The sequence below is a fragment of the Pholis gunnellus genome (genome assembly GCF_910591455.1).
Source record: "Pholis gunnellus genome assembly, chromosome: 24".
Classification (NCBI taxonomy): Eukaryota; Metazoa; Chordata; class Actinopteri; order Perciformes; family Pholidae; genus Pholis; species Pholis gunnellus.
In genome coordinates, this window is record NC_136551.1 from 7,393,573 (window position 1) to 7,407,814 (window position 14,242).

Below are 14,242 nucleotides of genomic sequence, written 5' to 3' on the forward strand. Positions count from 1 at the left end.
TTTAGTGAGGACACAGAGGCAACATTAGTTGCAAACAAAAATCACTTATTTATGATGCATGCTCTGTTTGCTCATCCATGTATGCGAAGCAGACTCATTTTTCACTGTCATCTTTTCCTCCTTACTCGGCTGCTCGGGGATCACAGGACTTTCCAAGACAAACTCCTCACTGGCCGTTCACTCTGTAATTATCGACAGCCGAGACACCCCCGATGATTTATTGTCATTACTTTAGCAGGAGATAAAATGTAAATCTGGATAATGGCTGTCATTTTCAGGATCAGTACAGGGAAACTTAGCATAAAGATTGATTCTCGTCCATCGGCTGGTCAGAGTCAGGAAATTAAGCGGTGAGTCATTTGCCCAGTGCGGTGGAAGATGCTTTGTGATGGTTCGGGCTGAGAGCATATCACGATTCGGTCACTTTATTCCTGCTCCTCACAGAGGACTCACATAATCATCAGGGAGGCAGAAGCTGTCTGCTGATGAATAAATATCTGTACAAGAGCAACTGGGAAATAGAAAACTAATGACAAACTGGTGGGTCGGCTTTTGCGAACGAATATTTCTCTTTGATGAAACGGTCCAGCCATGAAAACATGGTGTTGTTTTAAAATGTTTAACTGGGTGTAAGCTACAGATATACAGGAGATCATATATCTGACGTTGTGGTGTAGAACAATGGGTTTTTCTGTATGAAGTCAACGGGGCATTTAAAGGGAACCTGTTCATACATACATGTCCTTTTTTCAATCACGGTATAGTTCTGTAAATGTTTACAGTACTTTTTTATTATTGATGTGCTTTGTTGCTTTTTTTTGGGGGGGGGGGGGGGGGGGGGGTAAGGAGATATAAAATTACATTATGCATCTAGATATAGCTCATTTAAGCAATTAAATAAGTCATTTTAGCAATACATTCTCCTTTTGGACAGCTTTGAAATGTGCCCACTTAGCAGTGAAATGAATATTGTAGCTAAATCTAAAGTTTGCCCATGGCAGTTATGGAATATGCATTCTGCTTCCTTATTTAGAAAAACTGCAATACCATTGTTTAAAATTGCTCAACTGAAAGATAATGTTCTGGACTAAAAATCTTTCTTAAAGGCGCCCCGTGGGGTTTTCTCGTAAATAAACAAAAGTTTTGTTCACATTAAGTAAATCAATGTGTGTATCCTTTTCCCCCCTTGTTTTTGTGGGCCTACACAAATCTATCAGTTTCAGCAAGGCCAATCTGTTTGAAGATTGATTTTGCAGAATCTTGAATTGTGTCCAATCTCTTTGAGCAATCAGCAAAAAAATGTATATCTCTGGATCTGGAAAAAGTACATTTTGATGGTCCCGACAGTTTCGCGATAGCTGGCCCTCAACGTGTGCTCAAATGCTGAGGACAGGGCTTATATTACCCACACTGCCACATCACCTCAATGTTTTGTGCTGTTGCGACCACATTTGGTGGACAAGTGTAGATATGTCTGAATGACAATGGGAAATTGGTGTCATTTGGCATTTAGGTGGTGCTGTAGCATCATCTAAATATAGAATCGCTGTCTGTGTGTCTGTCTTTGCATTTATGCACATGTATGTATGTATGTATGTATGACTGTCCTTAGCATCTCTCGAGAACCGTTTATCCAATCAACTCACACTTAGCGGGTTTAGTGGCCATTTCAGGAACTGCAGTCTTTTTTTGCATTTTTGCGTTGGATTCATTTCTCAGGACTGGAGGTTGCTGCTTGACGCGCACTCGCTCAGAACAGGTCTAGATAACTGAAATAGTTCTGAGAATAGAGCCCACATGTTGACTTTATTCCACCTTTTTCTATGTGAACAAAATATATATATTTGTTGTATAAACAGCCGTAAAGCTAACACTATACTTTCGAGGCGAGGGAGACAAATGTCCTTATTTCTGAGCTGATGGATTGGCCTCAATTTGAGCCATGCCAGGCAGATGCTGTAAATAGCTGTAAGTGACAAACAAAGGCATCTGCTGCAAACGGACAACACTGCTTCATTTTGTTTGGAGAGGTTTGAATACTTTTCGGATGGATTTTTTGACTTTAGTTCTTCTACATATCAACTCAAATTTGGAATAAAAACAAGGTAATAAAATCAAGGGTTTTGAAATTCACACAGGTTGCAGGTTCACTGCAAAACAAAGACCAAACCAAGTGTGTGCTTCATCTCAAGTTGTGTATTCCATAGTCAAACCTTTTATGGTTATGGAATAAGTCACTTCATTTAAGTTTTTTTTCTTGTTTGCATACAAAGCAGAATCAGCTTGAATATAAATGTGAAATGTGTCATTGTTATTATGTGCAGGGATGTGCTTGAATATGATTGATGACAGCATTGATCTAACTCACACAGGCCCCGCCGTCTACCGGTCTCTGTGGGTAATACTCTCCCCCAATCCCGAGCATGCGTTTGCCCACTGGAAATTTCCATAAATGTAGCCATCAAATCAGAACTTGTTTACCCAAATATGTGTGGATAGTATATACGTCAGCTCACATCTCTGTCTGACTATCCTTTTTCTCGTCCGCGAACAGCAATTCGCCCACTAGCTGCCTACCTCCACGGACGTAGTTGGCGCTTAAAGAACCTTGTCCGTGTCTGTTAAGTCTCGGCCTTATCGCCTGTACCGATCTTCACAGCCTCTCGAAATCATCGCTCCAGTGGCCAACGTTCCACCGCTGCCTCCACTCCAGTGTGTCGTGGCATCCTGTCAGCAGCCACTGAAGACACGGCCCCGGTTGCAGGTTTGGTGGATTTTGTCAGGGTGCCATCCTTTCCCTGCTTGGCTCCTCAAAAGGACGGGCTGAGTAGTTCTGGACTGTCCGTATGGGTTAAGAAGACCATCCAGGAAGCAAGAGCGAGATCCACTATTTCCTGTTACAAGGCAAAGTGGTCCGGTTTCCGAGGCTGGTGTGAGGAAAGGAAGCTAGATGTCATGTGGAGTTGGGTTGGGCGTAGGATAGTCAGGCAGCGAGGTGTGCTTCCTCATATACTGTCGGGTCTGCAAGTATTAGGGTAGGGGCGTCCTGATTGGCTGGTTACGCTTATGCACATTTTCGGTGGGCGTATGCGTGTTTGTGATTGGAAGAGGATATTACCCATAGTATCCAGTAGAGGGCTTCACCTGTACTAATAGAACTAGGGTTACAATATGGTAACCTTCAGCATTGCCAATGATTCCCAAAACGACATATACGACCATTCTATTCAATGTTTTGAAATGATCACAAAGTAAGCAACTCTCACTCTACATGGACTCTTAGTGAAACGTTTACGAGCATCGTGTAACTTACGTATTGATGTGATTAATGTATTCAGAGTTGTATTGCTGTGATATTGTTGTAGTCAGGATATTTGGGTCGCTGGCTTCGCCACAGTTGATGTATTAGTTATACTTAAGACAGACAAAGGGTCTTTCATGCCCATCAACCATCTTTTCTAACCTGACACATTATCCCACACATATCACATCAATCCATCAATCCATTATGCTCTGCATTGGTCTTAAACAGAGCTGTACAGCAGAGGGGAAATTAAAAAGGATCTGATTGTTCTGATCTGACCATGTGTGTTCGGGCGTGTCCACGCAGCAGAATGCACTAGACGGAACAAAGAAGCACACGCACACTCTGAACAGCGCACACCCAACAGGCAAACGCATACACACTCTCTCTCTTTGGTTTTCTTTAGTTTAGTTATTTAGTTCGATTACTATTTTGTTTCATCTTTATTGTCTTGTAGATGGATGTTTGTGGAATATAAACATTTGTCTATCTAATGTTGCAAAAGAATACTGTCAACTCAATTTGTATTTATTTTCAATTTATGTTTCTAAATGTTTTTAATTTTAGTACAACTAAACACTAGACAATATTAATTTGCTATTTTCCTTTTTGTTACGAAATGTGGTTCCCCCAGGTGGTTTTATTAATTAATTAATTCGAGGAGGTGGTTTTATTAATTAATTTGCCTAATAGGGGCATTTTAAAACCCTGTAGAGCCTATTGTATCATATTTGTTACAACAGTTTCAGAGACCTTTATGTAATTAACATGAGCAATACTTTCCTGGAAAAACGTATTGTATACAATCCTATACATGTCTGCTGCCATCTGGGGGACTTTCAATGCACTGCAGGCAGTAGCAGGTATTTCAATTCCATTTCCAAAATGGCAGCCGTCATGACGTGACTCGTTCCGTTTTCGGCAGGGTAATCGTTGCTAATTTTGAAACAGTTACGGTAAGAATAACATTTATAGTGTTACTAATATTTCAATATCAATATTTACTGTATTGAAGCAACCTATAATTAATTAATGTTTCATTATTTTTTTACAGTAAAATCATGTTGAAAATATAGGTATCAAATATGAGACAGCAGGTATATAAAGTAAGAATTCACCTGTAAATCCTTGTATTGTATTTCATCATGCAATCTGGATTATGCCATATCACAATGCCACTGTTTTGATTATTTAATTAAACTAATTAAGGTAGAAATGTCATAGTAAGATATATTGAGTGGAAATTTATGTTTTATATATATATATATATAATAACAAATCCTTGGCTATCAAAATCGTTTGTTATATTGCTTGTTTCAAAAAAAGAAACTCAGAGTAGACAATTTTTTTGTTTTTACTTTTAGATGGCAAAAAGGTAGTGTTGTGGGACATGTGTGACGACCCTCTCTGCCCTGTCTGCCTGTTCGTTTGGCTGCCTTCCTTGCAGGTGTGGCAGAGGGTCGTCAGGCAGAGTGGAAACACCTGAGGCCATTAGCAACACTGGCCCTGTGTGCCAGAGCACCCAATATAAAAACATTCTGGACTCTCAGTTGGCTTCTCAGTTGTTCCAAATGTTTAAAAAGCAATGAACATCATTTGTTATTGTTTGTAAAATAAAAATGGTTGTGATAAATAAATAGCCAAATATACCTGATGTAGCAAATGTGATACAAAAAAAATATCATATAGGTAAATTAAAAAAATAAATATGTATATATATTTTTGGACTAAAGGTCCAATAAACAATTCAATATCAAAAATTCAGAATTTTCTGAATATTATTTGATGGTTCAGGCTTCACAGGGTTGCCCCTATTAGGCAAATTAATTTTGGGTTGGGTTGGGTTTGGCCTGGGTTGGCCGACAAAAAAAACATTGTCCCTTCTGCCCCACATATGACCAGGGAAGGGTTTAAAGAGCAGTTTGTATTTTAGTCCACTTTAAAATAAGTCAACGTTGACTTTTGGTTTCACACGGGACACGTCATAATTACTACGGCAACTAGAGGCTGCATATGCAAATGTCAAAACGGGGCGTAATAGGCTTCTTGCACGACCTTTACTTCCGAGGACTGTGTACATTTTTACAATTAAAACATTGTATGAATGTAAATGCAGTAGAACTATAAAAATGACTCACTTTTAAAGTTAACAAAGTTCAGCATCAGGTTTTATGACGACAGTAAATATTCCTGTGTAGACAGCAGACAATGCAACACGCTGCAGGTCTGCCCACACAGTCACGGCTGTTCACCTTCATGTTATTTGAAACACTTTTAAACTCCTGCCTTTTGACCGGCGATTCTGGGTGAGGCATGGAGGCCATTTCTAAAATTTCAGCCTGACTTCCACCACCGCTCCCCCGCTCATGACTCTATAACTTGGCAGCAGTCGCTGTGGATACACACCATCACAGAAACAGACAGCAAGCTGCCTGCCAGCTCTGGTTTTCACCATCTAATCTGCTCTATAGACATGTTCAACAATGAAACTCATTGCATTGTTATTCATGACTATCTCACTCTCACTTTCATCACTGAACAAATGATATTGTGTATTAGCTCGTTAAGGAACACGTCTTGCTCTCCATTCGGTATGATTCGGTTTAGAGAGACAGGAGACTCTGCTGCTTCTTCGGTTTCCCTCCGTGTGCAATCATGTTACTGCACGGACTATCTTCCCACATCACGACCCGGTGAGCAGGACGAGGTGACACTATGCTCAACAGAACAGTGCCCTCTGAGGCGCTAGGCAAACTGTGAAGGGCAGAAAGTTTGATCGTGCATCTGATCAATCCGATCATCTTAAATAACTACACTGCCTGAATGCAAAAAGGAACATTTTCATTCCAGCCATGGTTTGAGGTTATTCCAGGTGTGTCTAACGTCTCTTTTATTTGTTTACTAGTGACATAAAGACTTCAACAAAGGATACATGGTGTTTCTTCTCTTATAGCTTCTCCTGCAAGCCTCCTCAATCCTCGCTCGAGATACATTTTAGGAATCGGGATGTTCTTCAAGCTGAGATCAATCTCCGTGTCACAAGTGTGAACATCGAGGAGACGAGGAGGCATGAGAAAGAATCATTGAAAAGCAGCCCCTGGTCAAAATCATAACAACAGCACTTCCTGGTTCCTAACGCACATGGGACTGAACTAACCAATCAGAATCTATGAAGACTTAGACTGTAATGTAAGGGGAACCACAGAGGTAGTTTCAGCAGATGACTGTTTTAAAGTCAATGTGTAATTAATTAACTGTGTGAACATAACTTACCCTTTACTCAAATACATCTCACTTCTGAATTTAATTGACTCTTCTCTGCCATCTTGACTGTAGATTTAACTAGAGATCTGCACCTTCCTGAGGTTTTCTATCAACAACTTGGGTCTCATTTTCATAGTTTTGGCTTCTTATAAGAATGTATTCATCTGTTCTTTTTTATCTTTATTTCACCATTATGTTTCTTGGGAGTGTTCACGTTGATGAGACAGTCTACAGTGGAGATAGAGACAGGGAACAGGGAGAGAGGCTCTGGCATGCAACACAAGTTTAGGCTGCAACCATTGTGGTTACACGGCCAAATTATACCCACCACCGCCCGATGAGCTCTGTTCACAGTAGCCATTTTGACATGTCATTGCAGGGTAAACACAGCTGTAATTAATATGAATCAATCATGACCCTGTTCCATTTAGGTGGGCTAGGGCCCTGGTATTGTGCATGCTGTCTCACTGAGACACTAAATGGAATGGGGCCATAATTAGTTTGATCACTAACCCATGCAGTGACATGTCAAAATAGCAGCTGTGAATAGGATATATTGGGTTCACCACTTTAGTTTTGTGAGTGTGCTAACTTAACGTAGCTAGTACAACGTATTTGTTTTGCACGTATTTGGTGGTAAACCAATGTTTTGGACAGTTTAAAATGTTGAACTGATGGTGCTGCAAGGTGAAAAGTTAATTGGATCATTATGGATAAGACAGTTCATCCTGACGGGGACATTGTTAAGGCACTGGCCGTATTTTGTCTGTGTGAGGATCTTTGTGTGTCAACCTGGGCGTCTCTACTGCTGATCCATCCCCAACATGCCGCAATTTTACATGAAAGGTTTTCTTTAAGATGTTTTACATCCTGGTGCCCTTGTCAGTTTTTTGTGGATAGCCCTGAAGCAGTTTGTTGATCTTCTGAACCAAATGTCATGACAATTCAATAGCTGTTAAGACATTTCAGTCTGGACCAAAGTGGTGGACTGATCAATTGTTGCCTTCACCTCCCTGCTGTTGATTGAGTCCAAAGTCTTTTCAGTCATTTTTTAGCTGAGTAAACGGCATAGTGCTGCCCACAGGTGCCCAAGTTCATGGATTCACTTTAGTACTGAACCTAGAGTGTTTCACTTTAATACTAAGCCCAGAGTGTCTGCTGTGTTTTCTATTACATTTCTCAAAGAAGAGAGGTAACAGTGAGAGAGATAAATTCAAAAGCAATGTCAAATGCTATTTCACTTGCACTGGCCGCATGTAAAAACGTCCAAATTCAACGTATTCTATGTTTTCCAGAAATGCATAATGCCCAAAAAATATATCATAATATTGGTTATTGCATCTTTAAACACAAACGGGTGCAAATAAATATATTCTGATTCTCTGCAGCACAAAGTTAGTCAGGAGAAATGTTTGTTTCCTGCAGAATATGAAGTTCCAACCCGGGAAAACAGAGTAGTAAGGAGCTTTATCGTCTCGTCCGAGAGCTCCTTGTAGATAGAGCCCGTCTCAAGGGCTTCCTTGGACTGAAGTGATGTGCAGTGCAGCTAAAGATAACACACAATCAAGACTGAGTCCATGGCGGTGCTCCAAAATGAATTCACCCAATGCAGAAAGCACACAAGCAGTCCAGGTCCGGTCCAAACACTGTTCCCCTCTGCTGGATTACCTAAATGAACGCATCTGTCTTTACCTCTGCAACATCTTTGATTAAAAGCTATTAAAGACACCTGACACACTGCGACAATGTGCCTCCAGCGTCCCTGCTGTGCTGCAGGTGCTCCTGTCTGACACAACAAACCCGGTGAAAAGGTGCGGGTGTGTGTTCAGGAATAAAGCTGCAGGATTGCAGAGAGCAGTGCTATAGAATGAAGATGGTGTCGTGTGTGGGTGACATTTCTGTTGACAGTTACAGCTGACTATTTCATTACATGCCGTGATACATGATGGCCCGTGTACCTCCAATGACAGTAGCAGAAACAAAGATGGGATTTGGAGTGAGCTTCTTCAATTGATACTCAAAACCAAAATATGATTATATTAGTAGGTTTGCTTTTAATGGACTGGGGCTTATTTGCCATCTAACCTTCACGATTTCAAAATAAAAGCAAACAAGTTTAAAAAAGTAATAAATGCAGGTATTAGATTCAACTTAAAGTTCCTCTCCACAAATGTATTTTGCTTATTATGACTTGACTCTGATGTTTGACATCTTGTGTCCAGAAGTTAAAGGTAATATTTGTTGATTTTCAACCTTTTCTTATCTCAAAGTGTGGCACATGCCTGCTGTTCTTGCCGATGTTTTCTGCGGGGGTGCAGCTGCAAAATCTGTTGTTCTTCTTCTTCCAGTGACGTCGTTGGAGGCAGGGAAGAGCTGCAGAGTGCTACTTCAGCTTTGGAAGCTGTGGGGTGCAATGCTAATGGCATCCCAAATTAGGAGTGCAGGGGATGTTATGGACGAGTATTTTTTGCATTGTAGATTTTACAAGGTGGAGCTCAAATTGCACTCCGACGCCAACAGAAACGGAATCAGTCTGCTGTAATGGATGTCAGCATCAGCAATTTTTGTTGGATGCTGTCGACGACGACAACCCCAAGAAAGTGAGTCATGTGTGCGTTCATATGCACGGGATGTTTTTCCGCTCGCTTGGACAGAAATGTTCTGGAGACTTCCAGCATCCCGAAAATCAACTGGAAAGACCAGCAGGGCGATGATGTCTTCCAAATTACTTCCTATCATTGTTTTCTTTCTTCATTCTTTTAATACTAACTTTACATTGAAACACTGAAATAATAATAATTTGTTTATTTTTTATCAAATTACATTAATTACATGGTAATAACTGGTAATGGTCTGAGAACATTTTGCTGTGATGGTTGTGTCTTACCGAAGTTTATTCTTGGGGTCAGTGGGTAGTCCTTGTATGTCAAATGTGTTGGTAAGATGAGGGTTAGGGACTATAACTATATATATATATATATATATATTTGTATAAAAGGCCTTCGCTGCTGAATTCTGTTTGGATGATTATAACAGACTTGAGTTATGTTTTCTGTGGCAGAGGATGCTCTTTTCTGACAAATGTTGCTTTTCCGTTGCAATGGTATTGCATTTTTATTGCTACTCCTTTCCCTCTTTATTAGGTACACCCGCACAATCCAATGCAGTCCAACACATTATCTCTGCCACATATTCAACCTTTACAAAGCTTGAAATGGTGTTCATTTAACCATGATTATTACCAGATTCTCATCTTTTGCCCGCCCCATGTTTAGAGATGAGGAGGGTAGCGGGATGATAGAAGAATCATCTTTGTGTCATGGTGTATTATTTAAAATGTTATTTAGGCTTTCTCTATAATATCCCCAAAGTGAATACATTTCTGAAGTAGATTCAAATACCATACATTCAGCAGCAGGCTCACAGGGTTTTCAGATGTTTCTTTTAAATATTAAAGCTGTCCTGTGGAGTTTCTTACCATTAGTAGAACTCTGGAGCACTGTTTATGTATCGCGAGGAGGGAAATTCATCCAACACGTTTGTTCGGCCTTAAGGCTACACACATATTTGGACCATAGACAGTCTTGAGCAGCGGTGGAAGTATTCTGATCCTCTATTTAAGTAAAATAGAGGTGATTAATGGGAAAAAAGGCAAACTACTGATAGACATCTGGCATGTGACAAGGACCCACAACTACACACTCATTTTTGTGAAGGGTCCAGGACAGAAATTGGCCAAGGTAGTGTATTTGTATGAAGTTATCTTTTGTTTTTGTGTACAATCTTCATCTGAAAAGTATCTTAACCTGTAACAGTTCAACATTCCCCTCTGAGATGTGGTTGAACAGAAGGAGAAAGCACTCTGGCATAACATTGAGACACTCCAGAAAAGAACAAGTACCTTCAAATTGTACTTAACTGCAGTGCTTGAGTAAATCAACCACTGGAATGCTGTGTAACATGCATTTGTAACAGACCATTAAACCACCAGAAGGTGCAAGACCTTTATTAAAGAATAAAGTGATCTTTTATGGCTGCTGTTTTGTGTGTTTTATTTGAGTGTCAGATATCCTGACATTGTAATAATCTTCAATGATTAAACAAAAATGCTGTTTTATTCTTCTTCCAGCCACTGTCAGTCTAATACAGCAAACAAACAGTAGTAATACTGGAATACACCCAATAGAAGGCTGGCCTTCAGTCCCCTTAATAAAGTTTCTTTACCTCTGACAAGCTGTTTCTGCTTTCAAGATAACACTGCAGCCCAGACAGACAAAGAGCAGCCTATCAGAGAGCTGTTTCATCTGCCCCACTTGTATTGGGGTCTGGTCCTCCCTTGATTTCAGAGATGAAAATGCAGAAAACAAGGGAGCAAAAATGAGCGTGCATTCGTTTCCACCCCTACAGACTCCCCATGCATATCTACACATCCATTGTTATTGGACTCTGTGTGACCTCTGGCTGTTTGAAATTCATCACCGCACAGCCGAGCTATTAAGCATCACGTACTATCGCCACACATATTTCAGTCTAATAACTCCCCTTCCCCTTGTTTAATGATTAAAACAAATAGCGTTTTATTCCTCGCCTCTAAATGGACTGTTTTAGTACGTTTCCCCTCTCCCCCGTGCATCTGTTGGCAAATGATAATGTGGGGCGTGAAAATGTGCCATCTTCTATTTATAGGCTGGCAGCCGAATAACTTGTGTCTGACGTTTCTTATAGCAGTAAGATTAGCATTTCACTGCGAAAACAAAGCAGAGGACCTCACCGAGGAGACTACTGTTGGTATTCCGTGTGAAATCTAAAGTAAACGTTGAGTTTGAACATAACTTAAGTTATTGTAACAAACATACTTGTTTGAACCCAAACCATGTTTTTTTTTCCCTTCAACTTACCAGGTAGTTGTGCTGCTTAATTAAACCTAACCAAACTGTGACCATTTCACAACATCGACCAATATTTAAATGTGTGACTGTTACATTTAGGAATGATCTCCTGCCAGTAGGGGCACTCATTTAATGTAGGAGGTTAGGAACAAGTGGCCTATGTGGGTCAACATGTCTATGGACCATATCTCCATAATGCAAGACTAATAGGGAACTGCTTCAACTGCTTTCTGTTCCTGTCAACTCATAAGATTGACTATATGACATTTTTATGTAAATTTCTCGACAATTCCAATGCCAAGATATTTGTATTCTCTTGCTCTCCCAATGTCAGACACATTCACAGTGGATTGATACATGTTTTTGAAAATAATACCTCTGGCTCTGGAGAAGAGTCTGCATGTTGATTTGTTTGTATTAAGTACCAGTTTTAGATTCATGAGTGCAACAGGCGTTGAAGGAGAGTTGCAAAACCTCAATGGCTCATTGCAAAGAGTCAGCAATACAATGGACTATCAGCATCTACAGTAGATAAACTAGACAGCCACTTTAAAGTATGACAATGATATTAATGGTGAATAGTAAAGGGACCCAATACTGATCCCTGCGGTACACATTTTGCAATGGACAACTTTCAAAGGCTCATTGGTAGAGCGGGTCGACCTTCAATCAAAGGATCGACGGTTCGACCCCCAGCTCTGCTAGTCCATGTGTCATTGGGCTTAACCTCTGGTTCCAGTAGGCTGTTCCTGCGCTGTATGAATGGGTATGAATGATTGAATAGACCGAATGAGCACCTTGCATGGTAGCCCCTGCCATCAGTGTATGAATGGGTGTGAATGGGTGAATGAACATGTCGGAAGACTAGAAAAGTGCAGGTCCATTTACCATTTACAGTGTTTTATTTTGTGTTGGGCGGATAATATAGAATTTCAAATAATGTAGTGGCTGAGGGAGTGTCACATTTTGCTTTCCAGCCATATTAGTGTGGGCTTGAATCTATTAGCGTGGGTCTCTTTAATTGTCACTCCCAAAAAAAGCCATGTCTGCTCTGATTGGTCAGTGTGTCCGGTCTTCCGCATTGCTCTGTGGCATCTTTGCAGCCGAGGAACCACTGTGTCTGTCAACTACACAGTCTAGCATTGCTTCTACCATGAATAATAAAGTTTAAAAAAGTTTAAAAAGAAACAACTTCATTCATCACTTGGTCCAGCAGGAATATCATTCAAAATTGGATAGAAATTAAATCAACCAAGATAAAAGATTTCTCTGATGTTTTGTTCTGGCAAATAATGCCATTTATATTTCTCTGTCACATAATGTTAGCTTAGTATTTATGGATGAAGCATTTGTTGTGAAGGGATAGAGCAGACCAAAGTGAAGGGCATGTAGCAGAATTAGCTGTGTCTTCAACCACCAGTGGGTGCTCGGCTGACATCTGCGTATCAGTATCAGTCAGTCATATTGCAGCTGCAGATAGCTGGCAAGGTCATTAATTGTGAAAGGAAAATGAAACAAACAGGGCTGAAAAAAGGAACAATTGTTGACTAGAAAACCAAATGTCTAAATAGTTGCACAAAAGTGGTCTCTTTCTTCGGTGCAGCATCTTTAAAGGCCTGCCAAAAACTGCACCTGCACCACCGACACACAGCACGCTCGCCAAACAACTGGTGCTCCCGATATGGAATATGCTATGCAGCTGCCAATCAGAAAAATGAGAACGCAAACAGATGCTGATAATAATGACCACGCTTTATGGTTTGATAAACAAGCGCCACAAGATGATGATAATACAACTGAGACAGGTGAGGGAGATGCCACCACCAGCACAGACACTGATCCAGCACATTGGCTAAACCCATATTCCCAGTGAACAATGAACCAATATTGTTAGGAGAGGTCCCCAGCGTTTAAAGGAGCCATGAATCATACCATCGTTTTAAGGGCAGATATTTCCTGAAGACGCAAAATGGAGAAACCATTCGTGGGTTAGTGTTCTCACAATCATCCGATTCAGTCATCTGTGTCTGCTGTGACCTATTTGGCGAAGTCAAAGTCTCTTTTGCGGAGGTTTCAGAATGTTTGAGCGTCTCACTCACACTCCAGGTTCATGTCATGCAGTCAAATGTCCACCATGCCAACAAGGATAGCCGGCTGGTGCTGGAAACACACAGCACCATTGACAGCCCTTTCAAAAAAATGCAAATTCTGGAAAGAAAAAAAAACTGATTTAATGAAGAGGTTCATTGCCAAAGTCTGTCACCTTGCAGAACGAAACCTTGCTTTCCGAGGCCATTTTCTCGGTCTGGTGTAGCTGCTTGCCAAGTTTGACCCAGTGATGAGCAAACACGTCGGAGAACAGGGAACAAAGAGATTACTGACCCCTACATGAGGAAAAGCAAACAAAATGAGACAGTCACACTAATTGGAGACAAGACACTGGAAGCTATAATAGAGAGAGTAAAACAAACAAATTACTACTCTGTGATAATGGACTGCAGCACTGACGCTGCACAAAGAGCAGCTCTCTGTGACACTGCACTTCAATTAATGCCAAGTCGCTGTTGGGGCTACTGTCAGGGAGCATTTTGTCGGTTTCCTACCAGTGCTCGACACGTCAGGTGAAGGCTTAACGGACGGCTTCTTGAAGCATATGGAGAAGATAGGACTGGATATCTAAAAATGCAGGAAGAGAGCAAACATTCAGTTCATCGAAACAGAGATGGAAGCTTTTAAGGAGAACATCATGCAGATGACCCTCAAGGCCATATTCTAAAAGGGTCAA